The 26,785-nt window shown below is 46.2% G+C and overlaps 1 long non-coding RNA gene across 1 annotated transcript; it reads right to left on the bottom strand.

The window, feature by feature from the left end:
* On the bottom strand, positions 1–25,863 carry LOC135374626 (uncharacterized). Its single transcript, XR_010417035.1, has 4 exons — positions 25,736–25,863; positions 24,869–24,975; positions 21,630–21,756; positions 1–753 (listed from the first exon to the last, which is right to left on the bottom strand). It is a non-coding gene; the product is annotated as an uncharacterized LOC135374626 (long non-coding RNA).
* Between the last annotated feature and the right edge of the window lie 922 nt (positions 25,864–26,785).

Genomic DNA, 26,785 nt, shown 5'->3' with positions numbered 1-26,785 from the left:
CCTTGCATTCTAAGGCAGCTACAATTTCACAGTAACCAACATCAGTAAAAGTTTATCCAAATGGCCAGGAATGGCAACTAACATGGAAAATCGGGGAGAGCAGTAGTTCTCTCCTGTGTGCTTTTCGGTGTCCGTGTTTTGTCTTCCTGGTGTTCCATATATCACCGTGTTAGTTAGCATAGGTGCCGACTGCTGGGAGAGTGGTCTTTCCTGGGGGGTGGGGGGATGCCCCCTCCGGAAAGTCTGCCCAGCTGACACTTCGAACGAACGTTTCGAGGGGTATCTTAAGAGCCGCGTTTCTAATGCTTGTGATCATGAATATCCAGTAAAAAATTGCCTCACAACGCCACAACAAGGAATTCTCGAACTCTGTGTATGAAGGGAGGGGGGGGGGGACGTTGTGCCCCGGCACTCTACGACGGATTGAAAAATCGCTCCTCTTCACTCTTCGCTCTCACTTTCCACGTATACCAGTATTGGCCACAGGTGCAACCCACCGTTGTTTGACGCTGCCCCAGTACCGCAGACCTAAGTACCGCTGAGAAAAAATTTATACACTGCTTACCCAAACTTCTACGCGTAGCTCGATGACGTAGACACACGTAGCACAACGCAGCACTACACACACGACACCAGATGTGTTCACTTACCCCTGGTGCACTTTGACCGCATACATTAAAGCAGGACAGCCAAAGATGTCCTATGGAAGTTTTAATGCCGAGGCTCATCTGAGGCTGAAACGCCTCAGAAACGCTGAAAAACAAAAGAAACGCACGCTAAACCTCTCTACAGCTTCTTGCTCATTTCTAGACATCTAGCCCCACCCTCTACCGCTGATTGTTTGCTTATGTCCGATACCCTTCGCTCATTGCACAGCTTATGCACCACTAATGTGTATTTTCTGTGTCCTTTTGCACTATATTTGACCGCAGAAACACAATTTCCGCAACTTCCGCAACGTCATAGCAAACACAGCTTCTTGATTGACGAAACAAAAAAAATAGAGCTAGAAATAGCGCTGAAAAAGTTGACAGGAGCTCAACATTGGTAAGCATTTTCTTCCATCACTTCTTAGTAGTGCGAGGAAGAAAAAACAGCACTGTTTATCAGCGCTACAAAGCAAAGTGTTGCGAAAGTGCCACTCCCTGAACAGTAGCGGTGATGGGGACGTTGGTAACGTCTGCTCATTCGGGAATTTCACTCATAAAACTAGTCCTCAAGTCCGATCGCAGTTTTCCCAGTTTGAAACAAGTCACCGGTATCCGGGAACTGAGGTTTACCATGTAGTATCAAAGGGATCACGCGCAGATACAGCTGTGGGCTTTCTCCAACATGTGCTTGCTTAATAAACGTTTCGATCCATCTCCCGTGCTTTATATTTTATTGGCAGGCGTCAAAGGGAGGGGAGCGTACCTTCTCGCTGAAAGCCTAGTACCGAAGAAGGTAAAATCCCCAACGGAAGATAGAAACCGAAGCATGCAAACGTGGAATCGCCTAGGATAAAAAGGATACCCATGAAGTTCAATGTTGACGTGGTATTATCAATCCCGGAAAAACAGCCTAAGCTGTGGGCAAAAATTGGGAAAGCAAAAACCAGATGGTCTAGGAATGGCGGATATGGGAAAAAGAACGTCACCAGCTGCGTTTGCTCGTTGCCACGGTAGTAGTGCTCCGAGCGCAGCTAAGCTGTGGTCGTGTATACATTGGCCAAGCGAGATGTTTCTTTAACGATTGGCTCAGAGAGCATGCTGCCTTTCTGAAATCTATGCATGGCGGGTACAGTAGCAGTTCACTGCAGGGGCTGCAGGTGGCGCCCTATACTAGAGAAAACGGTTGTTGTGGGGAGAGGCTTTGACTTGAAGGTACGTGAGATTTGGGACGTGCCTGTATTATGATAATAATGATTGGGGTTTATGTCGCGAGACAACTGAGATCATGAGCGACGCCACCGCGGTTGGTCTGTGGATTGCTTTTGCCCATCTCGGGGTTCTTTAACGTGCGGTGAAACTCGCCCCACGGCACCCCGTATTTGACGTCCCTCGTGGAAGACGGGGTGTTCAAGCAACTTGTACCCTGCCACCAAATTACTGGCGTCCTTGGGCAGGTTCGAACCCGCAATCTCGGCATCAGAAGGCGAACACGGTACCGACTGCCTGTATTATGAGTCCAGAGTGGACACCTGTGTAAAGATACTACGGTCTTATCTGTAGTAGTCTACCTTGACTCGCAGAGAGCTAAAGCCACAGAGAACATGAACGTTTATTTCTCGTCCCATATTCGTCTTCATCATCTTCATCAGCTTAATTATCTTGCTCGTGCTCAGTCCACTACATTCCTCCCTTCAAGATGGGACGCATCCCGACAGAGGTTTGCGGTTTCTTTTAGGGTACCGCGGCGGTCTGGGAAGGTCCTGTTCTTGGGCTGGCTTCTCTGACATCGTTGCCGTTGTCGTTGTGTCCGTTTCTGGCCAGGGCAATGGTGGAATAGACTTAGAGGATGCTGAGGTTAATCTGACTTTCAGATGGTCAGCATGTACTCTGCGTTGCCTGCCATCGGTTAGCTGTACTTCGTACATGGGTCTGCCAATCATTGTGGTAACTGTTGCTTTTGTCCAGTGGCGTTTGTCCGACGGATCGGCAGTCCAGACAGCATCCCCAACACTGAAATCTCGTGCTTGTGATTTACGGTCATAATTTACCTTCTGTCGGTTTCTTGCTCCCAGGAAACGTTGTTCCAAGCCAGGCCGGAGGAGGTCGAGGGCGGAGCGTAGTTGTCTTCCCATGAGGAGCATGGATGGTGTTTGCCCTGTAGTTGCGTGCGGTGTAATGCGATACTGCACGAGAAACGACTGGATGGCCTCTTCCTTAGTTCCTCCTCTCCGTAAAGCAGTCTTGAATGTCCGCACGAAATTTTCCGCTTGACCATTAGATTTAGGATGGTACGGCGGAGTCAAGGTATGCTGAATACCATGCTGCTGTATAAATTCCTTGAACGTTGAGCTCATGAACGTGGGCCCGTTATCGATGACGATTTGCTCAGGAAATCCTTGCCGAACAAATATTTCTTGCAGCGTTGCTATCGTTGCAGAGGCAGATGTTAACGGTTCATACGCAACCTCTGGTCATCTACTGTAGGCGTCAATGGCAATGAGGAAGTGGTGGCCTTGGAACTCTGCAAAATCGCAGTGAAAATGCAGTGAAAATCGGCATGGGCAGCTTCTGCTCGCTGAATTCTGCACACTGTTCACAGCCACGGGAGAGTGTCTCGATGTCCTTATCTACTTTAGGCCACGTAGGATCTAGCCAGCATATTCATCTTGGTTTGTCCTGTGTGACCTGAATGTAAGACATCCAAGATCCTGGGCCGAAATTTGTGAGGAACTAACGTTCGCAAGTCCCAAACGATACAGCCGTTCAGCACCGTAAGTTATGTTTGGTGGGCTGCGAAAGGTTCAGCAGCCGATGGAACACGTGGGGGTCATACTTCCACAATGTAGCGGTATACCCGTGAAAACAGGAGGCTGTCTCTTTTGCAATGTCATCGGCGGAAACTGGGAAACTGATGGTGTTAAAGGGACAGTCGCATCGACCACAGATCGATTCCGAAACCACAGTGAAATGAGATTCCCTGTCCTTCACTGACCATGACTCCGAAAGTCCCATTCCGATCGACGGAATACTTTTTGCATAATTCCTGTGTAAGCTGCGCTACAGCAGACGACGGATGCTGTCGTCAAGCGGAACTCCCTGCTGAGAATCTTTCGCAACGTCACACGGAATCTGACCAATAAGAACGCGGCGAGCCAGAGGTGTCCCCGTGGCTTGCAGCTTGCATGAGCAAGGTCAGGGAGACGACGGCGAAGGCACATACGGAGATGGCGGACTCGGAACGCGGAAGTGGTGAATCGTGCTGTTCAAATGCCTTTAGTAATAGCTCCCATGACGAATATACATGTTTGATGACGGCCCATATTCGACGGATCCGCTTCTTCTCCAAGTCGCTGGTGATGTACGTGCCGCAGCTGCGTTAGGGCAACAGAACGAGCCTCAGGACCACTGCGTTAGGTACGTTCATGATCGGATTGCTCAATACTTAATCCCGTGACATTCACACTACGACGCAGGAAACAATCCAAGTGTTTGTGCAGCGTCTGTGCTCCCCAGGAACCGGATGAGTGCCTATATGCTGCAGTGCTTGTGAAGTGGCAGAGTTGTGCAATGACGGCACGCACCACACGCACGCATCACAATTTGTTCCCAGCTCTCTGTCATCGGCCAGAACTTCTGGTGGTGTATCCACTACAGTATTGCAGCGACGATCACAGTCTTCGCCTACTGTGCCCACGATAGATAGGCACGTCGAGCAATCCTTATTTTCGTAGTTGTCGTCGTTGTTTGCACACACGACGAATGCCCTATGAAAGTTACGAAGGCTCTAACCAACTGTGCAACTCAAGGGCCGGGTTAGAATTAGAATGATTGTCAGGAAATTACTGTGCTACGTGTTTAGGAAAGTGTCCTTTCTTTTTACAGCTACGTCAGGTTCACTGCTTATTGTGTGTTTACAAGCTGAGTTTGGAGATTCCTTGGACCGAGAAACAGACGACAGATACCTGGGTGTGTCGTCCGCATGATTCGCCAACGTTTTTCCATCCTGGTCCTATCAGGACTGTCATCTTTTGTGTGCCTCATTTCCTGTTCACACCTACACCATAACAGACTTGCGTAGTTTCCAATTGAGAAGTGTGAAACAGAATCTGTGTTACCACAGTAATCCCGAGAAGTGCAAAGGAATAGGCAGGAGCAATGAACTACATGGCCATAAGTCAGTTATACTTTTAATGGTAGTGTAATGCTTCTTATCGTTGGCAGTATTATAGCATGTGAGGGATATAACACGTCAAATAATTTCAGGTAACGTTTCATAACTGACTAATGGTACAGTTACACCTCATTATCATAATAAGTGATACATCTGTCTGGGAATGTCCAAAATTTGTCAATCTCACGGAAGATTGTTCTGTCTTGATACAGCAAAACAAATTTTGATACCTGCCATTGATCCAATTTTTTTAGCACCACTGTTTTGAAAACAGCTTTCAAGACTAACTTCAGAGATCCTTGGCAGAGCATTACCTCTTATCTATGTATTATAATAATTATGATAGTAACAGGCAATAAGTTACGCAAATGTGAATAAATCTTTGTGTTGACTGAGTGTTGTCATTCAAGAGCCATTGCACAAGTCCACATCCAACTCTTCGAGCACAGATATTTATTATTTGCTATGCACAGACAGTTATCAGCGTGCACCACACTGGCAATGTCCCTTGGGAGCTGAAGCGGGGACTCACAAAAACAAAAAATAAAATAAACAGTTTTGTAAGTACTTCAATTGCAATGAAAACGGGACGGTTGGACAGTAAATTGCACGGTTTCATTATAACAGTGGTGCACAGGAAAAAAACTCGAGGTGTTGGGGGAGATCTGGATCGATCTCTGGGCACAACCAAGTGTAAAATTTTGGAAGGGTTAGTACATCCTGAAATGACCCTCATGCCTCAGACCCCACTGCTCGAATAATGCACCTCCCTTTTACAGTAAGAGGCCTCTTACTATCTATTGCATATCCTATCAAAGCTCACAGGACAGCAAATTTGGCCAATTGCTTATGTGACAGTGCCTCGTAAAACATGCAGCTTTTCTGTTGAATTGACACTGCATCTCTGGTAGCCCCTTTAATGTCTGGAGGTAGGTGCATCATTTTACATTTAACCAGAGTAATGTATAGCATGGCAAAAAAGGAAACAAGGGTTTAATCTCAACGCTGCATCAGCATCATTCATCATCTCACAATACCGTTGTTGTTGTCAGCCTCTGCACAAAGGCCTGAAACGGACCTTTTTTTTTTCTTTTTCTTCTTTTCATTTCCTGTTGTCAAGTTATTTTGTCTTGGCATGTAGCTGTGAGATGTCAGTAGAAGCTATGAAGTCATTCTCTTACTTCTTGAACTTCGATGAAGAAAGCACTGTTCTGGAAGATCCTAATTTGTTAGAGGCGTCGTAAAGGCATTAGTGTAAAAACCAGGTCTCTCAGCAAAATTGCCGTGCACACACGTACATTGTTTGATGCCGTTTCATGGATGGATGGGACTTGGATCAGCAGCACCTGGTCCTTCTGTAACACAAAACGTCAAAAGTGCACCTCAAGTTGGCTACGACAACCGCAAAAACCGCCGCCCTACAGCACACAAACAGTTCACAAACAAAGAGATAAAAGGAAACTGGGAAGTGGTTTATGGCGCTTATATTACGGACACAGGTACTGTTTGTATGTAGTGCCTGTTTCTAACACCAGCACAGAAACAGCGTCAGTTCTTCCTTTGAGTGATCCGGGTTCATAGTTTGCGAATTGTTCTGTGTCCCAAAATTGTAATAACATTATATGTATTTAAGTAATATACGTACCACTTGCGCCTAACCCTGTCGAGCTGCCTGCAGCTGTAATACACATGAAAACCAATCATGTCTACCACATTCCCCAGGTTCAGTAACAGGGAAAGTTTCATGATAGCGCGTCCGACAACGAGAAAAGCCAATCACGTTCATATGAATGACATCATGTTCTTTTACTTGTTTATTGTATTTTATTTATCTAGTTATTAATCATAGGTTAGGGGATACCTTACGTTGTACCGATTTCGTCTTTGGTTGCTAAGTTACTCACGCGCAAGAGTGACAGACCCCATTGGGAAACTACATGGATATTGTGACTTACTGTCGAACTTGCTGGCTCGCTTTGTTCGTGGAACACTGTCGGAACGGCGTCAAGTTTCAATTCGTTCCTTTTTTGTGTCAATCCAAGTTGCACTTGCATGATGTTCTCATCCAGGTACACATTATCGGTGAAATGCGAGGAGCATACACGGACAGCATGAACACTCCTTGCTTCATCTGGATACCCGCTAGTGATGTAGCTGCTTCCAACTTTCGCTTCATCTGGGGTCTGGCTGTAGCTGTATCCTTGGCGTGCGAAATCAAACGTCGAGGTTTTCGAAGGAAGTTTTCCTGGAGTCAGTAACGCTGCGTCGGTTTCCAACGACATCTCACGCGAAGGATGCAAGCGTAGAGATAGTATCCGCGTCACTAGAAAGTGTCACATGTGAATAGGGGCGACGTGCCGGAAAAAAACAAAGCAGCCCCAGACTTGGCGGCAGACGACAGCGTCCTTCACAGCGGATTAGCCAGATTCCACTTTGCGTCACGCGATGTTGTTGGCGCTGGCGCTTTCTAGGATCAAAACGAAACTGGATCTTTTAAATTTGTGGTAGTGTACCGAACACATTGGTATCAGATTCGTAACCACGGTTCCGGATTCGACAGTCCCTTAAGATGTACCGCGACGATATCAACCAGATTGACGTCATCTTGTATGGACTTTTCAAACTGAAGGTCTAGTCCCATTGGTAGACGTGACAAACCATCAGCATTTCCAATTGCAGTCGAAGACTTGTACACAATGTTATTTATTTATTGTATGTACGTCAAAGGTCGGAAGAGCAGGGTACAACATAACGGAGTGGAGCATAGCAGAACAAATGAACATAAGCGAAAGTCAGGCACGTGATACATCCCATGGGATACAATGGGCAAGAATGTATGTACAAGGTCACACGGCACAAACAGAAAAGCACCAAAAGTTAGATGACACGCTGAGTAAGGAGAGGATTAACTAGCGCGAGCAGAATAAATCGTGGATTGCTTGCTTAAAAGTCAAATGATCACTAATTGTAGCAATGTCATGAGGAAGATCGTTCCACCAGCGTGAAGTTCGCGGAACATAAGATTCGGAAAAACGCCGAGTATTACATCGGTATTCTCTAACCTTAAACGCATGATCCACACGCTGAGATATATGTTCGATCCACCCGGTGTGGTTGGGATCATCGAGGGGCTTAAGCTACGCTTCAGCTCTGGGGTCGCCAATGTTAACAGAAAATTTCTCAAAAGCACAAAGTTCTACTCATCCGTGATACTGACAAAATTGTTCGAGCAGTCCCTGGAGTTTGGAACGTTGCCCCATGCCTGGAAGACCGAAATGGTTATACCAGTCCACAAATCGGGTAGCGTGAACCAAGCAGCCAACTTTCGCCCCATATCACTAACCAGAGTGCCATGGAACACATTATACACTCCCACCTAATCCGTCACCTTGAGTCGAACACCTTTTTCACCCCATATCAGCACGGTTTTCGCAAGCAGTTTTCCTGCGAAACGCAGTTAGCAGCCTCTCTCATGACATCCTCCGCTATATTGACATTGGATTAGAAGTCGGCTGTATATTTCTCGACTTCAGTAAAGCTTTCGACAAGGTATCCCATAGCCATTTACTTGCGAAACTTTCCCACCTTAATATCGACACTCAAATCCTGGCCTGGATCCAGGTGTTCCTGATTGATCGCTCGCAATTTGTCCACGTGAACAATACCAATTCTTCATTCGCACCTGTAGTATCAGGAGTTCCCCACGGCTCCGTCCTAGACCCACTACTTTTCCTTATCTTCATCAATGACTTGCCGACCCTCCTTTCCTCCACTACGCGACTCTATGCCGATGACTGTGTCATATACACTCCTACTGCCAGCAACCTCGATACTAACCAGCTACAGTCCGACCTAGCCTCTATTGCGACCTGGTGTTCCACTTGGTCCATGGAGTTGAACATCAGTAAGTGCAAGCATCTGGGAATCTCTCGATCCGCAAACCATCCGCCCTAGTTGAATACAACATTAGTGGTGTGATCCTTGAAAGAGTGTCCACGTTCAAGAACCTAGGTCTCCACACATCGCCTAACCTGTCATAGAAAACCCACATAGCCCATATATGCGGTCATGCAAACTCAGCTTCATTCTGGGTTCAGCTGGGTTTCATTCGCCGCTCGTTTCATCAAGCTCCTACCAATGTGAAGCTTCATCTGTATAAATCCCTCGTTCGACCCAAACTCGAATACGCGGCGTCGGTGAGGGACCCGACTACTGATAACGTAGTGAAAATGATCGAATCAGTACAAAATCGAGCTGCACGTTTAATACTATCAAATTACAACAGCACATCTAGCGTAACACACATGAAACAACTTTTACACTTATCACCTCTCACGCATCGCCGTAAAATGGCCCGTCTCATCCTATTCCAGAAAATATACTATACCACGATGACCACGTTCTTTCGTCTTACCTATCGGCTCCACTATACATTTCAAAACGCATTGATCACGCACGGAAGGTCTTCGTGTACCCTTGCAACATCAATTCTTTCTCTGACTCATTTTTCATCCGCACGTCTCGTGAATGGAATTGTCTACCGTGTAACGTTGCTAATACCCGGGACTCATCTACCTTTAAAGACACACTCGAAGACTTACACCGCCCTAACCACTAACATCACGCAGTGAGTGTGTCCTTTGTTCTTGTAACTACATTTACATGTATTGCTAATTGCGTTTTTTTTGTGTGTTACATTTTGTATCTACAGAGCTTTATCCTTTGTCATATGCCTATTTGCTTGCCCCTCCCCTTTGCAATGCCTCACGGCCCTGAGGGTACTATAAATAACTAAATAAATATGGCTAGGGGGCAGTAGTATAGAGGAGTAGAGGTAGCTATTGTGGAATGTTTTGTGGAAAAGTAGCAGGGCAGAAATCCTACGACGAAGGGTCAATGTGGTTAAATCGAGCTTCAATTTTATCGCAGAGACGCTGCTGTCGGGACGATAGTCACAGGCTATGAACCAATCGGCCCGGTTTTCAACCTTCTCCAAAGAGTCTATGAGGTATGCCTGATGAGGGTCCCATATCGCCGCGGCATATTTGGCCTCACGAATGTCGTATAAGCTAACTTTTCCAGCGACACTGGGGCCAGTCCCAGATTGCGCCGAAGGAATCCGAAGGCTTGATTAGCGGCATAGTCGGTATAGTCTGAGAGATGTGATGAGATCAAGAAAGGTTGCTGTTTAGATTAATCCCGAGGTACTTGTATGAAGAAACGTGTTCAAGCAGAGACGAACCACAAGAATATTGAAATATTGTGGGGGTGGACCGCGTGAACGACATTGATTTACATTTATCGGCGTTAATAGGTAACTGCCATGAGGAGCACAAGGAAGCGATCTTATGAAGGTCATCTTGAAGTGCAATTTGTTCTGACGAGCTTGATACATGACAATAAATGACGCAATCATCAGCAAATGGGCGAATACGAGATGTCAATTCAGATGGAAGGTCATTAATGTAAATGAGAAAAAACAGAGGGCCAATAGAGAAACTGATGTTCTGAGGCTGGAACAACATAGAAGGGACAGATACAAACGAAGCCTCAATTTGCCTAAGAAATCAACGATGAAAGATGAAAGTCGCTGAAAAGGTTAGCCAGCTGTAGGGATCGAACCCACATCTTCTGGATTACCGGTCCAGGGCTCTACCAATTGAGCTAAGCTAACACGCCTCTCCAGCTACTTTCGGGGTGCGTTATCTGAAGGGACGACAAACCAACCACTCACTCTCACTCACCCTCCATTCACTCTTACATTTTTTGCTCACTCATACACACATTCATACGACGGAAATCGACGCAAGCGGCACCTGTTGAACAAGAGAGAAACTGATGTTCTGAGGCTGTAACAACATAGAAGGGACAGATACAAACGAAGCCTCAATTGCCTAAGAAATCAACGATAAAAGATGAAAGTCTCTGAAAAGGTTAGCCAGCTGTAGGGATCGAACCCACATCTTCTGGATTACCGGTGGCTGGTTTGTCGTCCCTTCAGATGACGCACCCCGAAAGTCGCTGGAGAGACGTGTTAGCTTAGCTCAATTGGTAGAGCCCTGGACCGGTAATCCAGAAGATGTGGGTTCGATCCCTACAGCTGGCTAACCTTTTCAGCGACTTTCATCTTTCATAGGGGGCCAATGACCGAACCCTGAGGGATTCCGGAAGTTACTCGGTCTAATGAGGACGCGGAATTGTTAACCAACACGAATTGCTTTCTGTTACTTAAAAAGTTCCGTATCCATGTAAGGATGAGCGGGTCGGTGTTCAATCCGGAAAGCTTTGATATTAAGCGAGCGTGTGGGACCCTGTCGAATGTCTTTAGCAAAGTCAGTAAATATGGCGTCGCCCTGGCATCCACCGTCCATGCTGCACAATAAGTCATGTGTTAGACCAAGGAGTTCGCATGAGTAGTCACGCAAGAACCCATGTTGGAAAGGGTAGAAGAATTAATTTGTTTCTAGGAATGTCATTAAGTGAGACACTATTATATGCTCTAAAAAGTTACTAGTTCATGAGGATTAGGCCCCTCTCTGTAACCGATTTGCGGAGGTTACCCGAATACCTTTATACTAGGGATGTGCCAACCGATTCCGCGGATCCTCGAAGCCTAGGCAGGGATTCGAGATTCGCGAATCCGAATCCCATTGCCCAAAACAGCGAATCGAATCTTTCGAATCCACAAACAACGTTTCTTTTTAAAATCGGAGCCTCCAAGCCTCCTTGGCTGGCATCCCCCTGGGCTCGCAAAAACCACAACATAAAGCTCCCATTCTCAAGGTTTATTAGTTTCATGGAGGGAATTCAAACTCCCGAGCTTATGTATTTCCTGTAGTCGATAAACAATATGTTAAGTAGGTTACACTTGGGAAGAAGTATATGCCCAGACAGCACAAGATGTTGCAAATGTATTTCAAATGGGTTAGCTGCTGCCTCAGCGGCGAAACGTCCCACTACATCATTACTTATTGTTGTTGTTGCAAACGTTTTACATCAATGTTACCTCAAAGTGCAACTGTTGCAGCGATGTTTCATGCCGGCATTCGTCGTTGTAGCAATATACTTGTTTCAATGTTCATGCTATGTCTCAAAGTTTGCGTAAAGTTACCATTGCGATGATGTTACTGAAGCACTGTTGAATATGTGAGAATGTCGCGTTTACATTGTTGATGAAATGTTTTTGACAGCAATGGCAATGCTGTGTTACAATTGCATTGCTTCCAAAAGCTTAATCAGCAAGATAAATTCAACGTTTGTGCAATATCTTTATTTCAATGTTTTTGCCGTATTTGAAAGATGGGTAGTGCTAACAGTGTGACTGTACTTCCGAAGCAATGTATATTCTGACTCCAACAGAACTCTCAGAAACTGACCAGTCAGAAAGATAAACCTCGCAAAGAGGTGAAAAGACTGTGCTTACTTCACCCACAATAGATAGCAGAAAAGACCGTCCGAACAGTATGCTCGAACATGGAGTAATACGCGTGAGCTTTGAAGACAAAGATAATGCATGACTAATGTGCTGGCGCCACCAAATCTACCAAGATACTAAAAATGAAGTTGAAGTTAAATACAACAAACAATGCGCGAACAAGACAGAACACTCCCCCCTGGTATCCCCACGATACCAGACTATGTATTTAAACCAGTTCAATCATATGTCCGAAAACTGCAGTCACTCTTCCGACTACAACAGAACTAGATCGGAGACTGGCCGCTCGAAGGTTTTCTTCTTTCCGTCTTTGGCCGTCTGTACTTGAACTTTCCGCACCTTGCCATCTTTTCCAGGGTACACAGCGTTGATTCTTCCCATGTGCCACTCATGGCGTCTGCTTGCCGCGTCCTTCAATAGGACAATGTCGCCGACCGTAAAATTACGTTGGTCGGTTAGCCATTTGCGACGACTTTGGAGGCTGGGCAGGTACTTATTCCTCCATCGGTGCCAGAACATGTTTGCCAGAGCCTGTACTTGTCTCCACTGCTTGACGTGGAGACTTTTGAACTCTCCTGCTGGTGCCGTTGGCGGTGACGGATTCTGTGTCAAAATCATTGCCGGGATGAGAACTGAGGGACATTCGGGGTCCGAAGATACAGGGACTAAGGGTCTGCAGTTTATGATGGCGGTTACTTCTGCTAAGAATGTCGTCAAGACTACAGATAATGGTGCAACGGCCTCCTTGAGGAGCATCGCATCAAAGGTTCGGCGAGCCATACATGTCATTCGCTCACACGCACCGCCGACGTGCGAAGAGTGCGGTGTGTTGAATATCCAAGTGCAGTCTTGCTCGTTTAAGAAAGTTTGTACCTTGCGGGATTCGAAGCGAACCGATGATATCTTTAGTTCAGAGCAAGCACTAACGAAGTTCGTTCCTCAGTCCGAACGGAACTGCTTAACTGGACCTCTACGTGCGATGATTCTTCGCAGGGCTGGAAGTGTCCATAGATTCTGTCACTTCTATATGCACAGCACGGACGGCTAAGCACGTAAACAGGACTGCCCACCTCTTGTTGTAAGCTAAACCACCTGTTGTGCGTCGTGAGGCGACCACCCAGGCCAAAAACGTCCAGTCCCACGAAAGTGAACGGGGGGGTCTGTGTTTAGACGGTCTTCAAGTAGATCTGCCATTTTTTGCTGCTCACACTTGCGTCGAAGCTTACGGCATGTGACACAGCGATCGATCATGGCGCTTATGCATCTTTTTCCGCCGATAATCCAGAAGCCAGCGGCTCTAACAGCCCCTTCCGTGAAGTGCCTTCCCTGATGCTTGACGACCTTTTCATGACTGTGCCGAAGCAGTAGTAAACCCACGTGGTGCCGACCGGGAACAATGAGCGGGTGTTTTTCTTCCTCGTTCAAGTTTGCATTCCGTAAGCGCCCACCAACTCTTAACACGTCGTCGTTGCCGATGTAAGGATCGAGCTTCCACAGAGAGCGTTTGGTTGAGAAGTGTTTTCGTCAAGATACGTCCGCGGCGAAGCCGAACGATGATCTCTGCTAATTCCTCGTGTTGGACACAGCGCAGGATGACCTTTTTAGCATACGCTAGTTCTTCCGCAGTGCGAGGTTTGTTGGAATGGTGCCATCCGTGACACGTGGGTGATGGGTTGAGAAGCGATCGAGCGATGAGTAGGAGACTCGCTAAGGCCCTTACAAGTGACGTTCATGACGAAAAGCGCTTGAAGCGGTGGGCACCCAGTTGTTGGTTCATCATGAAAGTCGCAGAGACGGAGACTTGTGGCCGTATATGTGGTCCTCACGGTTCTGGTCAGTCGGGACGTAGTGCCACTGTTCGGGTTTCGTGGACCTCCTTATTTTGTTGACGCGATTGCTGACAGACGTAGAAGGGCCTCGACTGGTTACAGATGTACCCAAGCGCGACCTTGCTGTCCGTGTAGTACCTGACGTCTTCGATGCGAACATCGATTTCGTTGACCACCAGCTCAGCGATTTCGATGGCAAGCACAGCGGCACATAGCTCCAGCCTCGGGATGGTTTGTTCAGGCCGCGGTGCCAGCTTCGCTTTGCCGAACACAAACCCCACGTGAGGCGTCCCCTTGGAATCTGTAACCCTGATGTAGGCCACAGCGGCTATTATCTTCTCTGAAGCGTCGGAGGACACACAATTCTCTCGTCGACGATCATTGGTGACGGATTCAGCAACGTACCGGCGTGGTATCTCGAGTCGCTGAAGGGCGCGCAGCGAGTCCTTCCATGTTTGCCATTCGTCGTCCAGTACGAGAGGGGCATCACAGTCTATGGCGCATGAAGTTAGCTCCCTAAGCAGGAGTCTGCCCTGTACGGTTACCGGACCTGTCATTCCCAAAGGGCCGTAAAGGCTGTTCACGGTCGACAGCACGCACCGCCTTGTGCTCGGAGTGTCCCTTGCAGGCACTGAAGGTGAATGTATCGGCCCTCAAATTCCAGCTTAGACCGAGACTCCGCTGCATGGGTAAGTTCCTGCCGCTTAGGTCCAAGTTTTTTAGGTCGTTTGTGTAGTCTTCCGATGGGAAGGCATCCATGACGCCAACCGAATTTGAAGCAATCTTATGGAGGCGTAAGTTGGCACCCATCAACATCTTTTGCGTCCTTTGCAGGGGTTCGATGGCTTCGTTTTCGGTTGACAGAGATATGAGGCCGTTGTCCACGTAAAAGTCTCTTTCGACAAAGCGCCGGACGTCGGCTCCGAATTCCGGATCTGCTTCTTGTGCGGTTTTTCTCAAACCGTCTGTCGCAATGGCTGGAGAACAAGTGCTTCCGAAGACGTGCAAGCACATTCTGTACTCGGTAACTTTGCTGCTGGTATCGTTACCACGGAACCAAAGAAACCGCACGTAGTCCCTGTCCTCTTTACGTTCATGCACAAGTGGAATGTTATGCCTCTAGTTCAATGTTGGTGCAGCAGTTTGAGACGATATGCATTTTAGAAACGTTACGATTATGTTGCTCAGACAATGTTTCACGTGCTGCAGTGAGGGAACATTACCGTTAGTGTGACCGTTATGGGGAGAATTAACTCAGTCTGTGAGAAACATATTCTGGAAGAGCACTGCGGACGCACTATGGGAGATGGCTATGAACAAAAGGATCGAGACGAGAACAACATAATCTCAAAGAAAATTAATCTGACCGAGAACTTGAAATTAATTACAATCCATTCTCACGCATATGTGAATGCGCGCTGACCCTCGACATGGCGTTCTTCCGTGGCGTAAGTGCGACCACAGCCCACATCCTCGCGTGGCGTATAGTGGTTCGAATGATCGCCTACCGTGTAAAGACTGGGGGGTAACAGGGGTTCGAATCCTGACTGTGCTGTCAGCGGTTTCCCCAGGGCTTCCCGGTAGGCTTTCCAGACGAATGTCGGTACCATTCCCCTGAAGTCTGCTCAGGAGCAGGACGATTACTGAATATGTAAGCACACTCTGCTCACTTGCACATATATCACCAAGACTATATTCTCCTCCGGTGTTGCTTTTGTTACGTCGCTACACTGTACAATAACTGGTCATTGGCAATGTTGCATCAACATTGCAATATCGCATGTTTTGAGGAGTTGCTTCTGTAATATTGTTGCGAAATAACGAGCAATATCACATCAGCATTGCAATGTCACATTTTTCTGATGTTATCTCAATAGCATTGATGCAGCATAACGAAAGCTGCCATTAGCAACAAAACATCAATATTGCATGGCAATATTGGTGTGATATCACTGCAAAAATTTGTGCTGACTGGGAGGGTATGTCTTCTCCCGAAAATTGTTTTTTATTAAGCAAAGATATCTCATTCTGCTTCAAAACACTTTTCAGTAGAAGCGTTTGTTTTTCCCCTGGCTTTTTAAACTCTTTGAAGAAAGGACGCGTAAGATTCGTGGATTCGAAGAATCTTCTCTGAATTCGGAATCGGATTTGAGAAATTGTGGATTCGTCCGATCTCGACTTTATTCGAACCAAAAATTGTTGTCAGCGGCTTGTGGCCCGTTTAGAGGGTGAAATGGCGTCCCCACAAATTCTCATGAAATTTCTTCACGCCGTAAATAATCGCTAATGCCTCTCGCTCAATCTGAGCGTATTCTTCTCGATAGGGGAGAGAGTATTCGAACTCCTCGCTCCTTTCCATCGATGTTGTGAAAAATGACTGCTCCCAGTCCCTCCGAAGATACGTCAGTTGCGAGAAACAGTGGCTTCGATGGGTCGTAGTGGGCGAGTGACTCAGGCGCAGAAAGTTTACGTTTGACGATCTCCAAGGCTTCGACACATTCAGGTGACCATTTCCAGCGAGTATCCTTCCGGAGAAGCTCGTGAAACGGAGTACAGATATCTGCGAGCCAAGGTATGTACCGGTTGTAGTGCTGTATCATGCTTAACAATGCTCGCAGTTCTGGCACGTTAGTTGGTTCGGGCATATCCAGTATGGCAGAATTTGTTTTCGGTGAGGGTCGAAAACCTCCCTTCGAGACGATCTGCCCCAAGTACTCGACCTCGGTCCCGAAAAACGCAGACTTTTCTTTCTTTAGTGCGAAACCAAAGTCACTGAGGCGCTGGAACACTTTCTCTAGGTTGGACAGATGATGTTCAAACGTAGTGCCGGTGACGATTATGTCGTCCAAATAACATGCTACGTAGTCCAACCCAGCAGTCACTCGCTCCATTACTCTTTGGAAAATAGCAGGTGCCGAAGCTATACCAAAAGGCATCCTATGGAACTGGGACAGACCCTTGTGCGTGTTGATGACGAGCACTTCCTTTGCATCATCGTCCAGCTCCATCTGCAGATAAGCTTCGGATAGATCAAGCTTTGAGAAAATAACGCCTCCATTTAGCTTGGCAAACAACTCCTCTGGACGAGGAAGACGATATTGAGCGATGTCCATCTGGGGATTCACTGTCACGCAGAAATCTCCACAAACACGTACAGAGCCATTTGGTTTGGGTACGACGACGATGAGCGCAGTCCAAGCGGAAGCGTCAACGGGCGAACTCCATTATTGACTTTGCGCTCCAAATCTTGCTTCACGGCAGTACGGATGGCGAGGAGTATAGGCCGTGAATTGAAGAACTTGGGGTGACTATCCGGCTTGAACTGAAGGTGAACCTTCGTCGTAGTGCACCTCCCAAGACCATCTCGGAACACGCCTGGATGCTTCTGGAGCAATGTTTCAGGAATTTTCCCTCGGTCTGCAACACTGTTGGTGACACCCACGAACATATTGTTCAGATCAATCATCAGGGCAGAAATCCACGTTCTCCCTAATATGTTGACAGTGGGCGCTTCCGTGATGATGGCTTCCAACGAAAACAGATGATCCCTCCAACGGACATATAGAAAACTCCTTCCAATAACTTTGATTGCGTTCTGGTTGAAACAGTGTAGACTATAAGATACGGGTTCAAGTTCTGGACTACCAAGCACGTGGACCGGTTCAGCAACGTTGCTTGCGATCCCGTGTCGACTTGTAGGGTAACCTTGGTGCCAAGTATCTCGCAGGAGTATCGCAAGGAGAACTTCTCGTCACAATTATCCACGGAGAATACATTCGATATGGTAACAGTCTGAACTTTTCTTCTTGACGACTTGTTTTTGGACTTTTGCGAAGTGCGTCCTGTGTGTGTACACATGCTGGCAATGTGTCCTCGCTTGGCACAGTCGTGATACGATTCCTGGCGAAAACGGCAGTTTTGCCTCATCGTTGTTGAAATTCCCACAGCGAAAACATTTTCCTGTAGTTCTAGTTGACTGGGAGACCTTTGCCACTACCAGGGAGTCCATATCACGGGATCCAGCTTCAGCTGCTAGCGAGCTTCCGGCAAGCCGTAAAGCAATCTCAATGGTGAGATTCATCTCGAGTACAAGCTTCGCTCGAATACGCTGATCTCGTATGCCGACTATGAAGGCTGTCAGATGAACAGGCACGTATGTCTGCTTCGGTCTCGTATTCAAAAGTCGCATGTATGGCTCGTAGGCGGTTCAGAAAATCCTTCACGGGCTCGTTTTCTTCCTGTCGAGTCGAGAATAGTTTTGTCCTTTCGAACCTCTTCGGGGCAAAGTGTTCATCTAGTGTCTTGGACCACGTTTTCGAATGGAACGTCTGTGACGTCCCTCGGCTGGAGGAGATGGTACAACCGCTTCAAAACGGCCGCATCCAAGGACGAAATGAGTATACCTCTCTTGTCCATAACAGCAGTTACTCGCGCAACTAGCAAAGCGGCTCTGAATTGTATGCAATAAAGCTTTCACTCGTCCCTTTCCGGATCAAAAATTCCAGGCCTCTCAAAACGAAGTACCGTAGAATGCTGGTCGGGCTGATCCTGGTGACCTCCGGCATTTGAACCGGTGGCCATTCTCAGACTCGGCAAAAGAAGAATCGCTCGTCGCCAATTTGTAGTAGTCTACCTAGACTCGCAGAGAGCTAGAGCCACAGAGAACATAACCGTTTATTTCTCGTCCCACGTACGTCTTCATCAGCTTCATCATCTTGCTCGTGCTCAGTCCACTACATTATCTACAGATGATAACCGCCTTCTGGCAAGAGTATTCCTTGACGTGTTTCTTTCGGAGGCCGGGGTTGGTGCCACCCTGTGTCAGTTCGCCGTTCAGTAAACCATTAGTTGAAAGTCAACGCCTGTACAGTGTGTCTCTCGTTGTCTTCGTCGTGTTTGCGCGTTTTTCTCACTCATTAATAATTCTCAACTAACCCAACAGCCCTCGCTTCTACGTCTATGGTAACCTGTAACCTGGTCTAGTAATGGCTTAGAACTAACGGTAGAAAGGCGTCACCAGTGAGTTGGAAGAGACTAGCGATGCCCTAGCCTTCATTCTGTAGACACATAGTGATACCTTGCTAGTAGACCAAGTGCTCCTCACGGCTCCCTACAAGCTCCTAAGGTTGTGTAAGGCCACTGCACCGGAGAGACAAGTGCAGCAAAAAGTGTGCAAAGAAGCACAGGGATCCATTTGTTCAGTGCATTAACAATGTTGTATGTTTCCCCTTTCGTGTGGCGAAAGTTATGTTGGCGAGACGGGGAGATGTTTAAACGATAGGCTCAGGGAACATAACAATAACGTTAGAAACGGGAAGGAAGGATGACTCGCTCTTCACTGTAAGTCATGCGGCTGCAAACCAACACTTCGACACAGCAAGATGCTAGCAAGATCTATCAACAAGGCCACCCGTGAGATTACCGAGGCAGAAAGATTAGATAAACTCAGCAAGTTGTGCTTCAGTACCCCTTCAGTGATGCTCTGTCTCATATAGAACTAGGTTTTGTTAGATTTTCTTAGATTTCTCGCCTCTTCCCCGTAAATAAGACGGTGTATATAAGACGGAGCATTGTTTGTCTCATTGTTTGTCCTTGTCCTTTTAGCGCTTTTAACCTGTTTGTATCTTTCGTACAAATCCATGAAAAGGCTAGGCCCGCGGCAGAAGCATTCATTTTGTGCACACATGATGCGGTACTGACATTACCTGTTACGTCGCGTTATCAGTTCCGCACCATTCGACAACCATTCCAACCATTCCGACAAGCTGCCTAACCATTCTGGATGTAAAGTAGAACGTCAGGATCGCATACATGGCAGTTCAATTAGATGTAACAACAGCCGTCATTGTTGGGAAGCGCAATGCACAGCAATACGACAAATTATGCTCTCCAAATTACCTTTCCTTAACTCCCCCCCCCCAGTCCCTCATAACCTGGGTCGAACATTTCTTGTATAACCGTAAACAAGCAACAACAATAAACAGCACATTAGCGAGTTCGTTCGTACGTTCGGTTCGTTCGGCCCCGTCATCTCTGGGATACCCCAGACTCAGTGTTTGGGCCCCTACTCTTTATCATTTACATTAGTGATCTTCCATCATGCGTTCACTCCAAATTTCGCCTTTTCGGCGGTGGCTGTGTTGTTAATCGCACAATTATATCTTCGTCCGACCAGTCCTCATTACAGTACAACCTTGATTCTATAGGCGAATAGTGCGGAGTGCTGCGAATAGTGCTGTTTAACGGAGCTCGATCTCATTGAATGTATTTGTTTGAATGTGTTTCTCGCTATCAATAAAGGTTATCAATAAAGGATTCTGGAATGGAATGTCTGGCTGAGCGGACACAACACCTTTCTCCTGTTTTAGCAACGTATTCTATATATGGTTATACCACCATCCATTCTACATGATATCAATGTTTCGTGCTATATCTAACATCCAAATTATCTTGTAAGGAGCAAGGATCTTATCTATCATTTGCAGGCAAGCTAATAGCGCACACGCATTTCTTCGCTGCAACTTGGTTTAGCACCTACTAATGTCAAACTTGTTTCATACTTGCCTACACTACCGCCATTCGACCACAACTAAAATACCCATCATCGGTATATGGGACCCTCATCAGACATACTTCACATGCCTCATCGAATCAGTACAAAACATGTGTCCGTTTCATCCTGTCAGATTATTCGATTCCATCAACTGTCACCCTCAAGAAACACAACTTAGGTATCTCAAAGTTGTGTGACGGAATATTTTTTTTTTAGATTGGGCCTCTATCACCTTTCTCCGCACGTAGTTCAACACCTTTACGTTCCATATCTCGGCGCATAGACCATACCTTCAAGGTATCTGTAGCTCCGACCTAAAGGCATCCTTTCCGTTAGCCGAAGTTGAGTGGAACGCCCTTCTCTAGTGCTTTGTTGATATTGTAATACTGATCCTGTCATTTTCTGCAGGCATTTCATATTCACATACTCTATCAATACGCAACTTCCTTAACCCTTATTTAACTTTGTATTGTATTTTGTACGAACACCAGCTCCCGTGGCGTAGTGGTTTGGATGACCACTTTCCACACCGAGACTGGGAGGTGACAAGGGTTCGAATCCTAACACCGGCTCTGCTGTCTGAGGTTTTCCCTGGGTTTTCCGAAGACATTCCAGACGAATGTCGGCACAGTTCCTCCTGAAGTCGGCCCTGGACGCATACAATCCCCCCCGTCCCCCGCTCCTTCCTGCTGTCCTCTCTCGATCTGTCCACGTCTGTACGCGCTCATAGCCACAGTTGCTTCGCGGCGTTAACACGGAATTTAAAAAATAAATTATTTTGTATGAACGTTTCTCTAATACACGAGGTTATCTCTCATGTTATATTGTTTACTCAGTGTGGATTATAGTGTATTGATTTGTACACATCCATGTAATGACGACTATGGTCATTTGGGTTTACGAATAATAAATAAGTATCGTTCACGAAAAGCGATCAGATACTCTTGAATTCGCAAGGCAGCGCCACAGAAAGAATTTGTAGACCACTTACCCGAAGTTCTATGCGTATAGCTCGATGTCATGAGTGCAGCACAACACCAGACATAATCCCATGTCTTAAGTGTCTTGCCAAGGTGTCTTCTGGGGGTTGTGATCTTCAGGCTTATCATGCCAGAGTTCTGAAAAAAGCCACACAGGAAACATTCAACGTCAGTACTCTTGAATGACCGTGAAAGTGAGGCTAAAATAAAGAAAACAAATATGTAGCCTTGATGCCCTTCTGTTTGGCAATTCCTTAGCGGTTCGCTGGTTCTTGTACCTTTCTATGTACTATGAAGAAACGCCACGATAAACGCGACTTCCATGTAAAAGGTGAGTTAGATAGAAAATCGGACAAAACAGCGCATATCTGTTAACTGAAAAGGGCGCTGACAATGTCGTCAGAATGAAATTTGTCGCTTATGTTCGCACCAGGGACACTGCACCACACTATCACCCTGTGTATACATCCGCTTTAACTTAACGAAGAATAAAAATAACTGTAGTCGATGGGAAATCAAATAAAAAATAGAAATGCTACTAATTATAGTGAACCGCTAACGCAATGCAATGGAAGAGTGAAAAAGACAAACGAAACGACAACCGCCAAATCAACAGGTCACGAGAAAGCCTGCGAAATGCTCGCAGCCCTAACTGACCTCAAATGTTTTTTTTTAATTATCAAACGCAAACAAAGAGACAAATTATATATTCACAATGTACAATGCCCGCAGTGGAGCTACGTTTTACAAACAGACAGGTTTATCTTCTTTTTTTAAAGAGGAGAACGGGCATGAGACATGCTTTGAATATACAGGGTGTCCCAGCTAACTGCCAAAAATATTTTTAAAAAATACATATAACACTTTTTCCAAGATGAAATCAATTGCAATATAGCATATGCTGAAGGGCACTCCCTAGGAGGTCATTAGCAAAGTGCAAAGGCAATGTCTTAATTAACTTTTTAATTATAAAAGCTACAAAGTTGTCCCAATGAGAACATCTGTTCCTTTCGGTCACCTGATATCGTAGCCGTTTTCAGAGCAAACATCCGTTCAATAGATCGCCCGCAAAAAAATAGTGAAGGAACGCCATTTTATTCTTCATTTTGTTTATTGCGCATCTTCGCAGACGCGTATTTCCTTCATCCCCAACGTGAGAGGGGAAAGGAGTACAGTGCCACCTCATGCGTCGAAGATGAGCTTTAATTTGCGGAAACAAAACAAAAGCAAATGTATCGGGTGACTCTACCGGAACTGGCCTTATCTTGGGTTGCATTTTTTGTTTCCTTTTGATCTTTTTCCAGGACGCGAGAGGCGATAGTGTGCTCTTTCTCCCTCTCACATTGGGGGTGAAGGAAAGACGCGTCTTCTAAGAAGCGCAATGAACAAAATAAAGAAAAAAATGGCGTTCCGTCACGAATTTTTTGAGGGCGACCTATCGAACGGATTTTTGTTCTGAAAACGGCTACGATATCAGATGACCGAAAAGAACAGATGTTCTCATTGGGACAACTTTGTACTTTTATAATTAAAAAGTTAATGAAAGTTAATTAAGATATTGCCTTTGGACTTCGCTAATGCCCTCCTAGGGAATGCCCTTCAGCATATGCTATATTGGAATTGATTTCATCTTGGAAAAAGTGTTATATATATTTTTAAAAAATATGTTTGCAGTAAGCTGGGACACCCTGTATAGAATGTGTAACAAAACAGGATATATTGAATCTGGAATATTGGGAGGCGCAGACGACAAAGTACAGAGACGAACACACTAGAGGCCCCACTAGAAACATTCCCTCCTAAGTGCTGTCCGTTCCTCTTTTGTGTTGTCCGTATGTGCCAACGGACACCAACAGACAGATATCGCCAGCTCATTTAGCCCCGTCCATAAGCTCGCGACGAACGCAACGTTCCTCTGCGAAGTCAAGACAAGTAACAGTGAGTCGCCGAATGTCTCAATGACTGCTAAACCTGGACAAGAAATTCATGCTCTCTCAACAAGGCATTCGTAATAGAAAACGCGATAAACTTTAATGCTGTTATAATACTGGCAACGAGGGAAGTACGGACTTCACGGACACTACAAGATGAATCAGGCAAGGCTTCCTGAATTCGTCCCAGGCTCCAGTTGGACCTCGTGCCGTGAACGCCTAGAATTTCTCTTCGAGGCGAATGATGTGCAGGACGCCGCTAAGAAAAGGGCTCTGTTGCTCACTTTTTGCGGCGAAGAGACCTACGACAAGGTGCGAGACTTGCTGCATCCGCTCCTTCCGGCTCAAGTTCCGTATGACGACATAATCGAACGCCTGATCAGCCATTTTGAGACAGATCCTTCTGAACTGCTAGGCCGCTGGCTCTTTCACAAAAGGGTTCAACTTCCTCAAGAGACAATCTCTGAATATGTCGACGCTTTGAGAGCTCTAGCTAAGGAGTACACTTTCGGCAATGTTTTCGTTCCATTATCACCACCACTTGCCCCACACACAGGATCGCCTGCCACGGCGACGGTGATTCCCCAGCGACCCAAACTGCAACAATGACCTCAGCGATAGCTTCACCGTCACACGCGACGGTCTCTCCTGCTCCGACGACCGCATAGATCCCGGCTTCCCGGCTTTGTATCCCGGCTTCAGCGGAAACAATTTTGCCCTTGGAAGTGATGCTACGGGACAGGTTGATCTGTGGTCCATGGGAGGTGCAACTGCAGCAGCTTCTACTCTCCGAAAGGAATATCACATTCAAAAAGGCGGTTGACATCGCGAAAGCCATGGAATCCACGGTTTCACAACAGGTAAGCATAGGCAGCAGGGAAGAAAACAAAGTGCTTCACACACCAGCAACCAGAGACCAAAAGAAGAACAAGACCCCTAAGCCGTCCAAAAACTGTTACTGCTGTGACGGTGAGCACAACCAAAAAAACTGCCCTCACCGAAATGCCACGTGTCACTTCTGCAAAGAAATTGGGGCATATTGAAAAAGCATTATTACCGGTATTATAACTTCCCGGTTATTAATTTAAAGACAAAACTTAGTACAGCGTAGTAAACCAGCCACATGCTTCAGCCAAGCTTCGCATCGAACACAACACTGCGCGAGCGCAATCACTTCGTTGTCCTCCTCCTTGTGCACGTATATCTCAGTCTCTAACAAATTCAGTTTCGGAATTCTTTAAAAGAATAATGCGAACCACGTCAAGCATTTCCCACAAAAACGTGCAATAAAGGCGCTAATAAGCTGGAAAAAGTATTACCTTCGATGAACGGTGCACAGCCATCCGCACTGCACGTAAGGGCCCACGTGCCCGCATCACAAAAATTTGTAGCCACTCCAACCCATCTAGTGGTCAAGTGTTGCAACCTAGAAACAGATATTGAAGTAAGTATCTACTGCTAATAACACCTCTGGCGATAACTAAATCATTAATAAAAGCACAACAAAGATTGCCTTTCGCTAGGTAGCATAAGAGCAGTTTTATTTTTCAGGGCTGTCTGTGCAATGTGAGGATGACCCACAGACCCCACTACAGTAGAGGAGAAGGGGAAGAGACAACAGTAACAAAGATAATCGTCACGACGTCAAACGATGATGCGAGAAGAGGCTAAACATGTCCATAAACTTTATGTTGTGGATACCCCAGAAAACGCGAAGTTGCCCATGGATGAACGTAGCAGTAGCGCTTTTGTGATGCATGTTTTTCTTGTGTGTGCCCGTCAAAAGTGAGCTGAACGCCGTTAATAACTCACACTAGAACCACACATATACTACTCATCAAAGTCGAAAATATTCTAAGAACTGCTGTCAAACGTCCCCGCTACGTTCCATTTATCATCGCTATACGCTTCTGGAACTCACTTATAGCAGCAGTATTTTGGTTTGATTTCGAAGACTTACAGAATCTCTGGCCACCCTACTCTAGCTTACGACACAGTAAACAGCTCAACTCTTCAATTACACTAATCATGAGGTCTGTCCGGACAAGAATTATTCCTTCATGTAACTACAGCATACATCGAGAATTTCTTCAGACATGTGGGTGTATGACCGAATTAATAATCGATAAATTTGCTGTAACCTTATCACCTAACACAAAAGCGTGTATTATAATATCGGCACCTACCTCCTTCTTTCATGAAGACAGCCAATCTACTAATGCGCGACGAGCGCTTGCCACTGTATCGGCTACGCTACTCATCCGTGCTTGCAGATGAATCGTTTCGTGCACAGCTTGCTGATACAGTTGATATAATCGACCACCATTGCTCACGCGCACAGATCGTTCTGTTCACTGCCCATGACCATGGGTCTGGACCCTAACCTTCTTTAGTAACCACAACTACAGCGGTTGATAGCAAGCACGAACTGAAAATCATGTAGGGACAACATGCGACGTGCCATGGAGGAAGAAGAGGAAGAAGAAGGAAAAGCCGTGAACATTTAGCATGCCCCTGAGCTTGTGTAAGAAGAACAAAGTTGTAACATAACTGTAATTATAGTGAAAGACTATAGGTATATTAGAAGCGGCAACCGGGTTGGTTCATGCTGTCCTACTATCATTTCTACGATTCTGTACTTATTGCTCCAACTCAGCTATTCACAACACGTTGAAGACATACACGCACAGCCAGATTAGAGGCATTGTGGCATTCGTGATAACTAGAGGCATGATTGCAATGCGGATACAGGTGTATATGATAAATGACCTGATTACACAGGGATGTGTATTTCCATTCTTAAGATTTACCTGTGCAGGATATGAAGCTACACAACAAGGATGCACAGATCACACTAGTGTAAAGCTGCAGTGTCGGCGACATCTGTGTCATCATCAGGTGGTAACATCAGTATCATGGCAGCTGTCAGCAATGCATAGCATGTAAGATTCACCAGGAATTCTTGCGAAAAAATGAGCATGCTTGTGTAGTCAGATCACGTAATATGTCATACATCTGCAGCCACATCATAATTGTGCCTGTGATTTAGCACATACAATGTCAGTCTGCCGCATTGTGTCGGTCTTCAGCATAGTTGCGTTTCAGACAGAAGTGCTTGTACACTACAATAGGGTAGAAGAACATAGACGGGCAGAAATCCTGCGAAGGTAGGGAAGTACGGAGAGAGTTGCCTCAGGACGTGAGCCGCCGATATTTCGAACAGAGACTGTCCTTCT

Source organism: Ornithodoros turicata, unplaced genomic scaffold (genome assembly GCF_037126465.1).
Source record: "Ornithodoros turicata isolate Travis unplaced genomic scaffold, ASM3712646v1 Chromosome87, whole genome shotgun sequence".
NCBI classification, from domain to species: Eukaryota; Metazoa; Arthropoda; class Arachnida; order Ixodida; family Argasidae; genus Ornithodoros; species Ornithodoros turicata.
The sequence above is the reverse complement of the archived record's forward strand: the minus strand, read 5'-3'. Positions and strand labels throughout refer to the sequence as shown.